At 44.8% G+C, this 14,554-nt stretch overlaps 1 long non-coding RNA gene and 1 pseudogene across 1 annotated transcript; one reads left to right on the top strand and one right to left on the bottom strand.

Annotated features, from left to right (window-relative positions):
• Positions 1-2,553: 2,553 nt before the first annotated feature.
• On the top strand, positions 2,554-5,123 carry LOC132232432 (large ribosomal subunit protein uL23-like; annotated as a pseudogene).
• A 5,990-nt stretch (positions 5,124-11,113) lies between these two features.
• Positions 11,114-13,606, bottom strand: LOC132233541 (uncharacterized). The gene is made up of 3 exons (XR_009452657.1): positions 13,504-13,606; positions 12,869-12,966; positions 11,114-12,254 (listed from the first exon to the last, which is right to left on the bottom strand). It is a non-coding gene; the product is annotated as an uncharacterized LOC132233541 (long non-coding RNA).
• Positions 13,607-14,554: the final 948 nt, after the last annotated feature.

The raw sequence follows: 14,554 nt of genomic DNA, 5'->3' as shown, positions 1-14,554 counted from the left end.
ATGCAGCAGGCCCATTAGTCCCATTCTTCCTAGCAGAATATGCCAACATTTACTACTAACTACTACTACTACTACTACAACTTTATTCATAGTGATTAATATTCTGAATCAGCTTTGAAGTAAACATATTAACTATTATTCCATGTTTAATAAAAAAAATCAACTGATGAGCCATGGAAGCATCCACTAAATATTATTTTACAAAAGATCTATACTTTTAATAATACCTATTATTGTTAATCCAATATATTCTGGCTAATAAACAATTACAAAAATTTTTATGACAATAGCCTTCATCATAAAACTTGGACTTTTCCCATTCTACCTTTGAGGACCCAAAGTTACACAAGGTATTCCACTAACATCTGGCCTAATTTTAACAACATGACAGAAACTTGCACCACTATCAAGTTTATATCAAATTTCACCATCCATTAATCTAAATAGGCTACTAATTAGAGCTATTTTCTTTCATTCATTTTTAGAGAGAGAGAGAGGAAGGGATAGGGATAGAGTCATAGAAACATTGATGAGAGAGAAACATCAATCAACTGCCTCCTGCAAGCCCCCCACTGGGGACTGAGCCCATAACTCAGACATGTGCCCTGACCGGGAATCAAACCAATAACCTCCTGGCTCATGAGTCAACACTCAACCACTAAGCCACACGGACCAGGCACAACTATTTTACCAGTTATAGTAGAAGAATGGGGAAGACTCAACCAAAACCAATTACAAAAAATCATAGCCTATTTATCAATTGCTCATATAGGTTGAATAACAGCTATTATAATTCATACTCCAACTATAATAATTATAAACTTATTTGTATCATAACACTTGCTACAATTATTTATATACTAGTGTCCTGGTGCACAAAATTTGTGCACATTAAAAGGGGATTAGAGGAAATATTTTAATATTGCTACTTGCCCTTTCTCTATAATAGAAGTGTCAGAGATGAAAGAAAATTAGTAAAATGTATATGAAAATCTTCCTCCTGTCAGATTCTGGGGCGCAGCACGGGACCCAGAGTCACGTCTCCGCCGACCCATATGTGCCTCAAAATCGCGCGAGACCCAGACCTGGCTGGCCCCCCTCCATTTGGCTAGACACAGACCTGGCCGGTCCTGCCCTTGTCAAGTCCCACTGGGCGGGGGGTGCAGCCTCAGGTCCCCCAGCCTGGGCCGGGGCGCGTGCCTTGAGGTCCCCCATCAAGCACCGCCAGGTGGGGGACGCAGCCTGAGATCCTGTCAAGCCCTGTTGGGCGGGGGGGTGCAGCCTGAGGTCCCCTGTCAAGCTCAGTTGCGGGGGGCAAGGCCTCAGGTCCCTGCTGATTGCTCATTAAGGCTCATTACAGGAACTCGGCCTCCGCTGTGGGTGCAGCCATCTTGTGTTACGGAAACCCCGCCTCTACTCTGTGGTGGAGTGACGGTCAATTTGCATATTCCCTCTTTATTACATAGGATAATTCACGCACAACAGCACTTTTACTCTCCCTGTGTATGAAATAAAACACCTTAATTGCTATATTTATCGTCACTATTGTATTATTAGGAGGCCTCTCACCACTTTCAGGGGTTTTATCTCAGTGAATGATTATTCAAGCAATAAAAGGAGACATCAACAAGATGGCAAAATAGATCATTCCTGAACAAACACACAGGGAATTTATCACGACTGGGCCTGCCTTACAAGAAATGCTAAAGGGAGTTCTTGAATGGAAATAAGATATGCTAATTATCACAAAAACATAAGGCAGTATAAAACTCACTGGTAATAGTAAATACATAGTCAAAGTTGGATTCTGTAATACAGTAATGGTGGGGCATAATTTACTTACAACTCTAGTTTAAAAATTTAAAAACAAGCATAGTAAAAATAACCATAACTACAATCATCTGTTACTAGTTAATACAATATAAAAAAATTTATAAATTGTAACATTAACCTAAAATGTCAGGGGAAGGATGTAAAAATATAAAGCTCATGAATTCTAGTTATTATTTTAAAGTAGGATTTTATAATTTTAAGATATTTTATGTAAGCCTCATGGTACCACAAGGGAAAAACCTACAATAATTGCATAAACATGATAAAGAAATCAAAACATACTAATATAAGACATCAAAGCACACAAAAAGATAAGAAACAAGAATAACACAATGACAAAACAAACAAAATGGCAATAATTAAGTCCTTACTTTTCAATAATTAAACTTTAACAGATTAATTTATTAAATCAAAGAACATAAAATAGCTAAATGGCTTTTTTAAAAATTCCAATGATATGCTGCTTATGTTAACCTTATAGACTGACAGTGAAGAGGTAGAAAAAGATATTACAGGCAAATGTAATAAAAAGAGAGGGCAGGATAGCTTATATCACACAAAATGTACTTTAAAATAAGAGATAAAGGTTATCATATAATGATAAAGGGATCTATACATCAAGAAAATATAACAATTGCAAATATTTATGCTCTCAACATCAGAGCACTTATATACATAAAGCAAAAATTAACAAAACTAAAAGGAAAAATTAACAGCAACAGTGTAATAGTTGTTAATACCACACTCTCAAAAATAGATCCCCCAGTCAGAGAAACAAGAAACAACAGATTTGAACAACCTTATAGAATGAAGGAACCCAACAGATATATGCAGAACATCTGACAACAGCAGTATACAAGTAAGTGCACACAAAATGTTTTCTAGCCTAGACCATATGTTAGGCCACAAAGCAAGGCCTAGAAAATTGAAGAAGATTGAAAATTATACCAAGTATCTTCTCTGACAATGGTATGAAACTAGAAATCAACGATAAGAAGAAAATTAGAAAATTCATGAATACATGGAAATTAAACATTACTCTTCTAAATAACCAATGGATCAAAGAAGAAATTAAAGAGGATATTTTAAAAGTATTTATCTTAAGACAAATGCAAATGGAAACACACATACCAAAACTTATGAGATGCAACAAAGGCGGTTCTAAGAGGGAAGTTCATTGCTATAAATGCCTACATTAAGTAAGAAAGATTCCAAATAAACAACAGAACTCTACATTTTAATAAACTAGAAAAAAAAAAACTGAGCCAAAGGTTAGAAGGAAGGAAATGATAAAGATTAAAGCAGAAATAAATGAATTAGAGAACAAGAACACAATAGAAAAAATTAACCAAACTAAGAATTGATTCTCTGAAAAGATAAACCAGTTGACAAACCTCTAGGTAGATTAACCATGGAAAGAAGAGAGGACAAAAATCAACAAATTATGAATAAAAAAGGAGACATTACAACTGATACCAAAGAAATACAATAAATCATAGACTATGATTTATGACTATGAACAAGTATATGCCAACAAACTGGACAATCTAGAAGAAATGAAAAAATGCTTAGAAACATATGAACTACCAAGACAATCAGGAAGAACTAGGAAATCTGAATCAACCAATTACAGTAAGGAGACTGAATCAGTAATCAATCTCCAAAGGAAAAATCTAGGACCAGGTAGCTTTACTGGTGAATTTTACCACAGTCAAAGAATACAATTAATATCTCTTCCAAAAAAGAAAATCAAAGAGGATGGAATATTCCCAAATTCATTTTACAAGGTCAGCCAGATACTAAAGCCAGAATAGGACATTATCAGAAAAGAAAATGGCAGAACAATACTCCTGATGAATATAGATGCAAAAATTCTCAATAAGATACTAGCAAATCAAATTCAGCAGCACATTAAAAGGATCATTCATCATAATCAAGTGGGATTTATATCTGGGATGCAAAGACAGTTTAACATATGCAAATCAATCAATGTGATTATCACATTAATAGAATGAAAGAAAAGAATCATAGCTTTTCACCAAGATGGCACCAAAAGTGAAGAAGGAAGCTCCTGTCCTTCCCAGAGCTCAAGCCAAAGCAAAGGCTTTGAAGGCAAAGAAAGCAGTGCTGAAAGGCATGCACAGACACATGCAAAAAATGACCTGCACACCACTCACCTTCCAACAACCCAAAACACTGTGGCTCTGAAGGCAGCTCAAATATCCTTGGAAGAGCACCCCCAGGAGAAACAAGCTCGACCAATATGCCATCATCCAGTTGCCCCTGGCCACCTAGTCAGCCTTGAAGAAGACGGAAGACAATATACTTGTGTTCATTGTGGGTGTCAAGGCCAGCAAGCACCAGATCAAGCAGACTATGAAGAAGCTCTATGACATTGTCGTGACCAAGGTCAACACCCTAATAAGGCCTGACGGAGAGAAGAAGGCAAATGTTCAATTGGCTTCCAACTGTGATACTTTAGACATTGCCAACAAAATTGGGATCATCTAAATCGAATCCAGCCAGCTAATTCTAAATATAAAAATGTTTTACTGTAAAAAAACAAACTCAATAGATACAGAAAAAGCATCTTAATAGTTACAGAAAAGGTATTTGATAAAATTCAACATCCATTCATAATGAAAAACTTAAACATTGGCTATAGGAAAAATTTATCTCAACATAATAAAGACCATACACAACAATCCCGTGGCTAAACTTATTAATATAAAACCTCCAGCTGTATCTCAGTACCAAACACCACTATTTGTTTAATTGGTCCTATAATGGCTGTTCTATTACTATGGTCACTCCCAGTTCTAGCAGCTGGAATAACTATATTATTAACAGACCACAATCTCTTTTTTAAAAAATTTAACCAAAGATGATTTATTTGACCAGCATAGTTCTGAAATTTAGTTTGACAACTTTTAAAAAATTGGAAGACCTTCATTAAAAAAAAAAAATCTAGATTTCTGGTTTCTCTGGGGAGCAGGGTGGAATATCAAACAATGTGGCAACACTAGGCCCTTCTCCAGATGGCAACAATTGGCCAGAGCTGGGTAGTACCTGCCTATTTATTTATTTTTAAAATATGTTTTTATTTATTGTAGAGAGGAAGGGAAAAGAGGAAGAGAAGGAGAAAGAAACATCAATGCAGCAACATCAACACTGATTAGCTGCCTCCTGAACGCCCCCTGCTGGGGATCAAGCCCGCAACCCAGGCATGTGCCCTGATTGTGAATCAAACCAGGGCCTCTTGGTGCATGGGTTGATGCTCAACCATTGAGCCACACTGTTTAGGCTGTTTATTTATTTGTAAATTAATCTTTTTTTTCCACTAACAGTCAACATACAGTATTATATTAGTGTCAGGCGTATAACAGTGATTAGACATTTATGTAACTTATAAAGTGATCCCCTTGATAAACCTAGTACCCCTCTGACACGACACACAATTATTATAATATTATGAACTATATTCCCTATGCTATACTTTACATCCCTGTGACAGACCACAATTAAATAACACTTTCTTTGATTCTGAAACAGGAGGTGATCCAATATTACAGCAACATTTATTATGGTTCTTTGACCACTCAGAAGTTTATGTCCTTATTTTACCTGGATTCAATAATTTCACATAAAATCACATATCATTTCATGGGGTAGAAAACCACCTTTCAGGTATATAGAATAGTCTGAACCATAAATCTATTTATTGGCGTCAATTGTATGCTCTCACCACATAGTCACAGTAGGAATAGATGTTTATACATGAGCATATTTTACATCAGCTACTATAGTTATGGCTCTCCCACAGGAGTAGAAGTATATAGTTGATGAGTAACCCTCCATGGAAGCAATATTAAATGATCACCAGCTGTATTATAAGCCTTAGGTCTTATTTTCTTATTTCCTGTAGGAGGTTTAACAGGAATCGCTGTAGCTAATTCGTCCTTAGACATTGTCCTTTGTGATACATACTACAAATCCTCCTACCATTTACCATTATAGGAGGATTTGTCCACTGCTTTCCATTATTTTCAGGCTATATACTCAGCTCAACCTGAGCAAGATTGCATTTTACAATGATATTTGTGGGCATTAATATCACTCTCTTGCCACGAGATTTACTTGGCCTTTCAGGAATACCACAATATTACTCTGGCCATCCAACTGCATATGCAACAAGAAACACCATCTCATCCTAGATTCGTTCATTTCATTAACGGCAGTAATACTAACTAACAATGTTTATAAATTGAGAAGTATTTGCATCTAAACAAGAAACATCTATAGAATTAACAAATTAGTAATGTCAAATGATTGCATGGATGTCCCAACCATATCATACATTTAAAGAACCTACTTATTTAAACTTAAAATAAGAAAAGAAGGCACTGAACTGTCTGCAAGTGATTTCAAGCCAACCTCACAATGACTACATCTTTCTCCATAAGATAAGAAAAATTAACATAACTTTTTCAAAGTTAAAGTATTATAGTTTCACACCTTTTATATCTCTACTAGAGGCCCGGTGCATGAATTCACGCACCAGTGGGGTCCCTTGGCCTGGCCTGTGGGATCAGGCTGAAACAGGCTCTCCGACATCCCCCAAGGGGTCCCAGATTGCGAGAGGGTGCAGGCCAGGCCGAGGGAACCCACCAGTGCACGATCAGGGCCGGAGAGAAGCCCGGGAGGTTGGCCAGCCAGGGAGGGACCGTGGGGGGGCTCCAGGGCATGACCGGCCCATCTCACTCAGTCCCGATTGGACAGATCCCAGGAACAAGCTAACCTACCAGTTGGAGCATCTGCCCCTGGTGGTCAGTGCACATCATAGCAAGTGGTTGAGTGGCCTTAGCATATCAGCATATTATGCTTTGATTGGCTGAACGGATGACCGGATGACCAGACACTTAGCGTATTAGGCTTTTTTATTATATACTAGAGGCCAATGCACAAAATTCGTGCAAGAGTAGGCCTTTCCCCGGTTGCTGGCACTGGCTTCCCTCTGGCACCTGGGACCCGGGCTTCCCTCACAGCTCTGGCTTCATCCAGAAGGATGTCTGGAAGGTCGTCTGGCCTAATTAGCATATTAAGCTTTTATTATTATAGATGGTGGCATATCCATTCCAACTAGGATTCCAAGCAACATTACTTATTATAGAAAAAAAATTATGTTTCATAATTATACACAAACTAGTGACCCAGTGCATGGATTCGTGCACATTGAAAGGAAATTAATTAGAAGTTGGCCGGTGGGATGGGACTGGGTGAGATGGGCTGGACATGCCCTGGAGCCAACCTCCTGCAGTCCCTCCCCAGCATCTGCGGAGTGAGCGGGGTCCCTCCGGCAGGTGGGGTCCCTCAGCCTGGCCTGCAGGGATCGGGCCAAAACCAGCTCTCCAACATCCCCCGAGAGGTCCCAGGATGCAAGAGGGCACTCTGCAAAATTGCTGTTGTACAGGATGTGGAAGGAAAACGCAAGTGTGCAGTAAATCAGATTCAGGGCCAACAGTGCCCCAGCAACAACATAACCCACGGCCAAAGGTGGAATCACATGGCCCCGCAAGGAATCGGGCTCCCTCCTCCCTGGTTTCGGGGTGCTTCACCTAAGAACCACTGTTGCCAAGTCACTACAGCTCAGCAGCTCCTGTGTGGTGGTCAGTGCATGTCATAGTGACCAGTCCGATGGTCAGACACTTAGCATATTAACCTTTTATATATATAGATAATTGTTTTTCCTGACTAGTTCTTTAGTCCTTTACATCAATTCATTAATTTCATTAATATTGACAACTAAGCTCACACAAATACAACAGATACACAAGTAGAAACAGTTTGAATTATTCTGCCCAATTTTAATTGCTCTAGCATTACAAATTCTTGATACAATAGATTAAATTAATAATCTTCCCTAACTGTACAAACCTATAGTTACTGTTATACACAGACTATGAAGATCTATATAATTCCTACAATAGGTCAAAAGCCAGAACTATGACTAGTAGAAGTTGATAATGAAGTAGTCCTACCTATAGAAGTAACAACCTGAATACTAAATCTGTCCAAATGTAGTCTACACTCATGAGCTATTCCCTTCTTAGGCTTAAAGACAAATGCCATTCCAGGATATAAACAGCCCTAACATGACCAGGCTTATACTATGGACAATATTCAGAAATTTGTGGGTCAAGTCATATCTTTATGCCTATTGTCTTCAATTTGGTTCTATTAAAATATTTCAAAGAATGATCTGCTTCTGTAATATAAAAGCAATAAAAAACTAAATAGCATTAATCTTTCAAGTTTAAGACAGTTTCAACCTCTTAATGATATGCCACAACTAGATACATCAACATGCTTACGTTATATCAATAATTATAGTACTATTCATTATATTTCAATTAAAATTTTCAAAACATTCTTACCCTTTGGCTCCAGAACTAAACAATTAAAACATCAAAACATTATACTCCTTAGGAAACAAAATGAACAAAAATGTATTTGCTTCTTTCACTATCCCAACAGTAATAGGATTACCTGTTGTTAATCTATTTCCAAGCATTTTATTTCCCACACATAACAAAGAACCGCTTAATTTTTTATTCAGCAATGATTAATTTACTTTACTTCAAACCAAACAGTAGCTAGCCACTCACAATTATAAAGGACAGACCTGATCTCTAAAACTCATACCACCAGTCCTTCACCACATTCACTTACACCTACTACACAGATGTCAATAAATTTAAGAACGGACACTCCCCTATGAGCCGGAGCAGTAATTGCTGGGTTCTGCCATAAAACAAAAGCATCTTTAGCCCATTTTCCACCCCAAGAGACACCCACCCACTTATTCTATATCGGTAATTATTGAAGCCATCAGCCTACTTACTCATCCAACAGCCTTAGCTGTATGACGAACTTCCAACATTCCAGCTGGCCGCCTACTATTTCATTGGAGGAGCAACCTTTGCCTTACTAGGCATTAGCCCTGCCAAGGCATTTTCATGTTCATTTTTTGATCTTACTATGCTTGAACTCGCACTAGCCTTCATTGAAGCTTACACATCTACACCACCAGCAAGTCTTTCCCTACATAATACTCACTGGCCCACCAGGCGCATGCATGTCACGTACAGGGGCCCCTCATTTCATTGTGCTTCACTTTCTTGCACTTCAGAGATGTTGACTTTTTTACAAATTGCAGGTAAGACCCTCCCTGTCAACAAAAGGATTACGACTTTGCTTTATTGCAGTATTCGAGTTACTGGAGGTCTGGAACCGGATGTGTGATAACTCTGCCATCGGCCTACAGTAAATCCCAGTCCAGCCACGTACAGGAACCCTCACTTTGAAGGGTCCTGGCGCTTTCCCCTCCGTGGCAGAGTTGCTGTGAAGAAAGTTGAGCTTTCTGCCGCCAACCCCATTTCAAAGGACTTAACCCCTTTCCAGACTCCCCACCCCCTTGTCCCATGGACCTCCGTTTCCCCACTTCCTTGGGAACAGGTGGACTCATTCCTCCCTCAGGAGCTTGTTCCCGGGGCTGGGGCTAACGGGGGTTCCCTTACTCCTTCTTGCTTACCTTGGGCTGCCTCCTCTGTTGTCTGCCCACTTCTGGCTCATCCTGAAACGTACCTTCAGCGCCGGAGAAGACCTCTGGACAGTTTCCATTTTGTACTGGCTTTTTCGGGGGCCAGCTGGGTGGCCCTGCCCGCGCACGGTTTCTCCGGGCCTGTTTCCTTGTGCGCAATAGAAAGAGCAGGCCCGATGGGGTCCACAGAGCAGGCCAGATGGGGTCCACAGAGCAGGCCCAATGGGGTCCACAGAGCAGGCCAGGTGGGGTCCACAGAGCAGGCCAGGTGGGGGTCCACAGAGCAGGCCAGGTGGGGCCCACAGAGCAGGCCAGGTGGGGGTCCACAGAGCAGGCCAGGTGGGGGTCCACAGAGCAGGCCAGGTGGGGGTCCACAGAGCAGTCCAGGTGGGCCCCGAGAGCAGGCTGTGCTCAGAAGTCCAGCCCAAGCTTTGTTTCACCCACTGGGCTTTCCTGGCACGGCTGAGCTTGAGGAAAGGGTTTTAGGCTGAAAAAAGACTTTCTACACCTGGGCCCTTCCTGCTCCAGCCCTGGGCGTCCGCGGTGGAGTGGGACCCGGGGTTCCTTCGGAGGCTCCGCTCTTCTGTGCGAGGCCAGCACGCCCGTGCCCTGGTCCTTCCCTCACACGAGTTCAAGTCCTCGGCCCGCAACACGGAGGCCGACGCGTGGGTTCGCCTGGCTCAGCTCCAGGCCTCCTGGCCCCTGAACGCTCCTCCTGCACCAGGAGGCTCCTTTCTCCCGTGGCCTCCGGGTGGGCAGACAGGGAAAGGACTTTCACTCCGTGTTGCAGATGAGGAAGCCGAGGCATAAGAAGAAACAAGTAGCCTGGCTCCGCTCGGGGCCAGGACGAGATTTGGGCCTTCTGGGTCCCCGTCCAAGTTCCTTTTATTGGCCCCGAGGAGAACCCAGGCTCACACGTGTAGCTGATGCTCCCCAGCTGCTTCCGCTAAAGGGCTTTCACGTAGGGAATGAAAGCATCTCCTAAAAGGAAAATGCCAGAAAGATCAAAGCAGGTTAAGGGGAGCTGAGGAGAGCAGGCCCCTCCTTGCATACGCAGACCCTTCCACAGGCCAGGGCCGGGAAGGGTAGCCCCATCCGGTCATGGCAGTGTGTGCTGCTAAGCCCCACCTCCCCCTACACTTGGAAACACCCCAGGATCGGGCCTGGGGACACGCTGCCCCGTTATTAGGTCCCTCCCAGCAAGGGGAGGCCACCGCTTTCCCCATGGCTCCTGTGGGCCTGACTTGGCCGGCCCTGTGTAGACATGTTCCCCGTGATCGGCCAAATCGCTCAGATGTGGCCTCAGCAACTTCCTCCTCGAGGTCTGTGGGTAGAGCCAGCATCCACCTGGCACCGTGAGCCAGCTGTAGGGGCCCAGGCCCAGGTCTCCCCTCCGAGGAAGCAGCCCCGGCCGGCGTCAGGCTCACTCGCTTTCCCATCCAGCAGACCTGGCCTCGGGTCGCAGGAAGGGTGGCTGGGAAGAGAGCGCTTGCCCTGCCTGAGGGCCATGGGCAGCAACCGCTGCGGGGGCGGGGAGGCATGTGGGGAACCGGCTCACTTCGATGTGGCCGGTGCGGCTACTCATCCCCACACCACACCGCGGGCCCATGCTCTGAGGGCCGGTATTTTCAGGCCTTTCCTTTTCCCTCCCTCACAAACCCCACCTCCCTGAATCTTCACCAGGGTCTCTCCTCTGGTCGCGGTTCACTGACCTGGCCAGCCTGCTCATTCTATGCGTTTTAGCCCCTGCACTGCTGCCTCCACTGCGATTACAAATAGTGATGTCCTACTCAGAGGACTTGGATGTAATATTCATCAGCCTCCCTTGGGATAGTTGAGAGTTAAACATATGACTTACTGGTAATAGTCAGCGACTGTATCTCTAAGGATTTACCTGATGAGAAACCCACCTCATATACACATACATTCTCTTTGAATGTGGTTGTATCTCTATTTAATTCATTTATGATTTGTGTTGTAAACGGGTACCTTTCTTTGGTATCTTTCAATTCTTGGATGTTGAGAGAAATGGGTCTAATTACAAACACTATAGAGATTTGAGGGTAGACTTTTCTTTTGAGTAATAAAGATTGGGTGGAAATAAAACTCATTGCAACTCTGCAGTTGGTGATGGGAAGTCAAGTTTACCAATAAACTGTGAAGCTGTACAATTATTTTCAAGATGCTTTTTTCTATCTTTCAGTCCTCGTGGCTGGAGTCATAAACAGCACAGTTGGCTAGCCAGGGATATCAGAAATATGAGCCGATTATATTGTCCCATCTCCCAACTAGTAAGACAGCAGCGTCTGATAGACACACACCCAACCTATCAGCAGAGAATGTTCTTCGCTGAAGTCGCTATGTTTTCTACCTGGTCAAGCCTCCTAGCTGAGCCAGCAGAGCGGATCAGGAGCACCCCGCCCCTTCCCCAGCCCCCAGAGGCCACGGGCACGTGTGGACACAGTCCACCAGCGTCCAGACACTGCGGACAGTGGTGGCACTGACTGCCTGGGAGGCTGCGGGGGCTCCCTGGGCACTTTCCCCAATTCCTCTGGCTTAGAATCTAAACTACACAAGAAGGAAGTGAAGAAAGGGGATGAAAGTCGACTGGTGCAAGCAAAGGGTCCAGTGGGAGTCAAGGATCGTTGCAGCAGGAACGGTTAGATGAGCGAGATGGAAGGAGATGCTCCAATTCCTGCTCTTGCAGGAGGAGCCGTTTCAGGTCACGGCTGGTCCAGGTTGAGCTGAGGGAGGGGCCAGCTGAGGTGGACGGCGGGGAAGGACTTGCAGAGGAGAAGGCCGGGTGTCGGCTGGGTCATCCCTGTGAGGTTGAAGGCATCCAAGATTAAGGCAGGGTTTGAAATAGAAGAGACTCGAGCCCCAGGTGCCAAAACCCGAGCTGGGAGCTGGGAGATCTGGGGAATCACTGATGATAGCGACAGGAAGGGCAGAGGGTGACACAGTGGCTTAAACAGCAAAGGGTGGGACAGAAGTGGTCTCAAAGGGCTGATGAGTAACTATGCTGATGATCAGTGCCCTGAGTGAAGACTGCCAGGTGCTCTGAAAATAACGGGGCGAGGGGGCAGGCCAGGTTTTGTTTAGCTTAGGAGGTCTCTCTGGGGAAATGACATTTAATTGGAGAATTAGAGAGTGAATGGGAGTTTGTTAGCTTGCCCTTGAATGACTCTAAACTGACATTGGAAAAAGCCATCGCTCCCTTCACGTGCAGTGAAAAGGGTGCCTTGCCAGGCTCTCGGGACCGGGGAGAGCTTGGTGCGTCCATGCAGCCCGGCCAGGTCAGGTCCAGCCGCCCGCCCTCCGCGTGTCTGCAACACGGGCCACAGCAGTGCTTACCTCTTGGGCTTGTTATGAAATGCAAGCGAGTGAGACGTGTACATCACGAAAAGCACACGGGAGGTTTTATGGAGGGCTTACCTGCTGCCATTATTTAGGATCAACTATTTCTCCGGGAATTGCATCCGGGCACAAATCTCAGTAAGACTTTCCGTATTCATGTAATCCTTTCCATAACCCTGTGAGGTAGGTTAGCGAGAAAAAGCCCAAAAGGAGTTTTCTTTTTCTTCTTTCTCAACCAGCCCTGCCCCGAGCCCCGGCTTCACCTGCATTCCGCGGCTGCGACAAGGCGCCTTTTGTTAAAATCTGGGGCAAACAGGAGGTGGCTCCCTGCCAAACCGCCTTTCATCTATCAGCCTCTCGGCTCTCAGGTGTGCCGGCTCTTGTTGCTTCACTTTTTAGGCCAGCGGCTGCTGTGAGAGCAGCCGTGTGTGTGACCATGAGGAGGTGACCAATGCCACCCGGTGGGGCTGCACCCCGCCCACCAGACCCCCAGCCAGGCGCGGAGGGCCCCACAGGTGTCTGGGTCGGGCCATTTTGAGAGCCTTCTCCACGTGTCTTAGGTCACCACATCTGATCCTAAAACAGGTGAGTTACCTGTATGGACAATGTCAAAATGTTCTCACCCCACCCTGCACACTACCAGCAAGCTGTTTGAACGAGGTAGGAAATGCTGCCAACCTTTTGTTTCTTTTTTCTTTCTTTTTCTCACTTACTTTTATAATTATTTCACCTTGCTGTATTTCAGAAGCACTGTAAGCTGACTTGAATCCTTTTTGGAATCATAAGTGTCAACCAGGAAGTACGGGGCCAGAACCCAAGGGGAAGTGATGGGGTAAAGGCAGGCAGGTAAAACCAGAATAGGTGAGGCAGGTGGAGCCCTGAACCCCGGCTGCTGACTGGCCTCACATACCTCTCCAGACACCGGCAACAGCCAGGCGCCTCACAGTTTTGGTGGCTGCAGGGGGGGCGGGGAGGGGGGGCGGGGTGGAGCAGAAGGAGAAGGAAGGTAACACAGGGTAACCACTGGGGCAGCATGTTTCTGCGATCCTGGATCCACACCTTTGAGGATGCCTAGGAACGCCTGGGAAACGCGCTGCAGGGAGAAGCCAGGTGGGCTGGCAGTGGCTCCCGTCACGGCCAATTGAGCACCAGAATTCAACACGCCTCGTTCTGTCCTCACTGAGAATCCCGAGTTCCCTCTTCTTGACTTTCTCCGTGGACTCATCAGGTCCACCTTCCTGAAGGGGAGGAGCCACAGATGGAAGATGAGGCGAGCAGCCAGGGGCCGAAGAGGAACATTAATCAGTGCCCACCACGCGCCAGGAATGTACCAAGACATCCTTCGAGGTGGGTCTGCGGAGCCCCACGTTCCAGAGGAGCACGATGAGGCGCAGAAGAGTCGTCTCCTTGGCCGAGGCCGCACAGCTAGTGGCAGCGCCAGGTTCTGAACTCAGGTCTGTCTCGTCCCCGTGTTACACGCTGTAGAGAAATAATTCATTCCCTGGGGCCCACTTAGTGGTAGGTGTTCGATGAATCCAACACAAGATGCCAGGAGGCCACTACATTTCTGTACACTCTTACTACCAACACGGTCTCCTCGAGCCTGCTGCCCGGATGCCGGTGCCACTGTGGAAGTGGTAACTCCTCGGCCGCGCGGAGCCTCTACCAATGGACCATGTGAGCTCCAGGCAAACCCTCACTCTCTCGGAAACAACTCCTTGCATCCCCTACCCCTGGCTCCAGCCAGCTGCACTCGAGCTATTT

The sequence above is a fragment of the Myotis daubentonii genome, chromosome 4 (assembly GCF_963259705.1).
Source record: "Myotis daubentonii chromosome 4, mMyoDau2.1, whole genome shotgun sequence".
In the NCBI taxonomy this organism is placed as follows: domain Eukaryota; kingdom Metazoa; phylum Chordata; class Mammalia; order Chiroptera; family Vespertilionidae; genus Myotis; species Myotis daubentonii.
The sequence above is the reverse complement of the archived record's forward strand: the minus strand, read 5'-3'. Positions and strand labels throughout refer to the sequence as shown.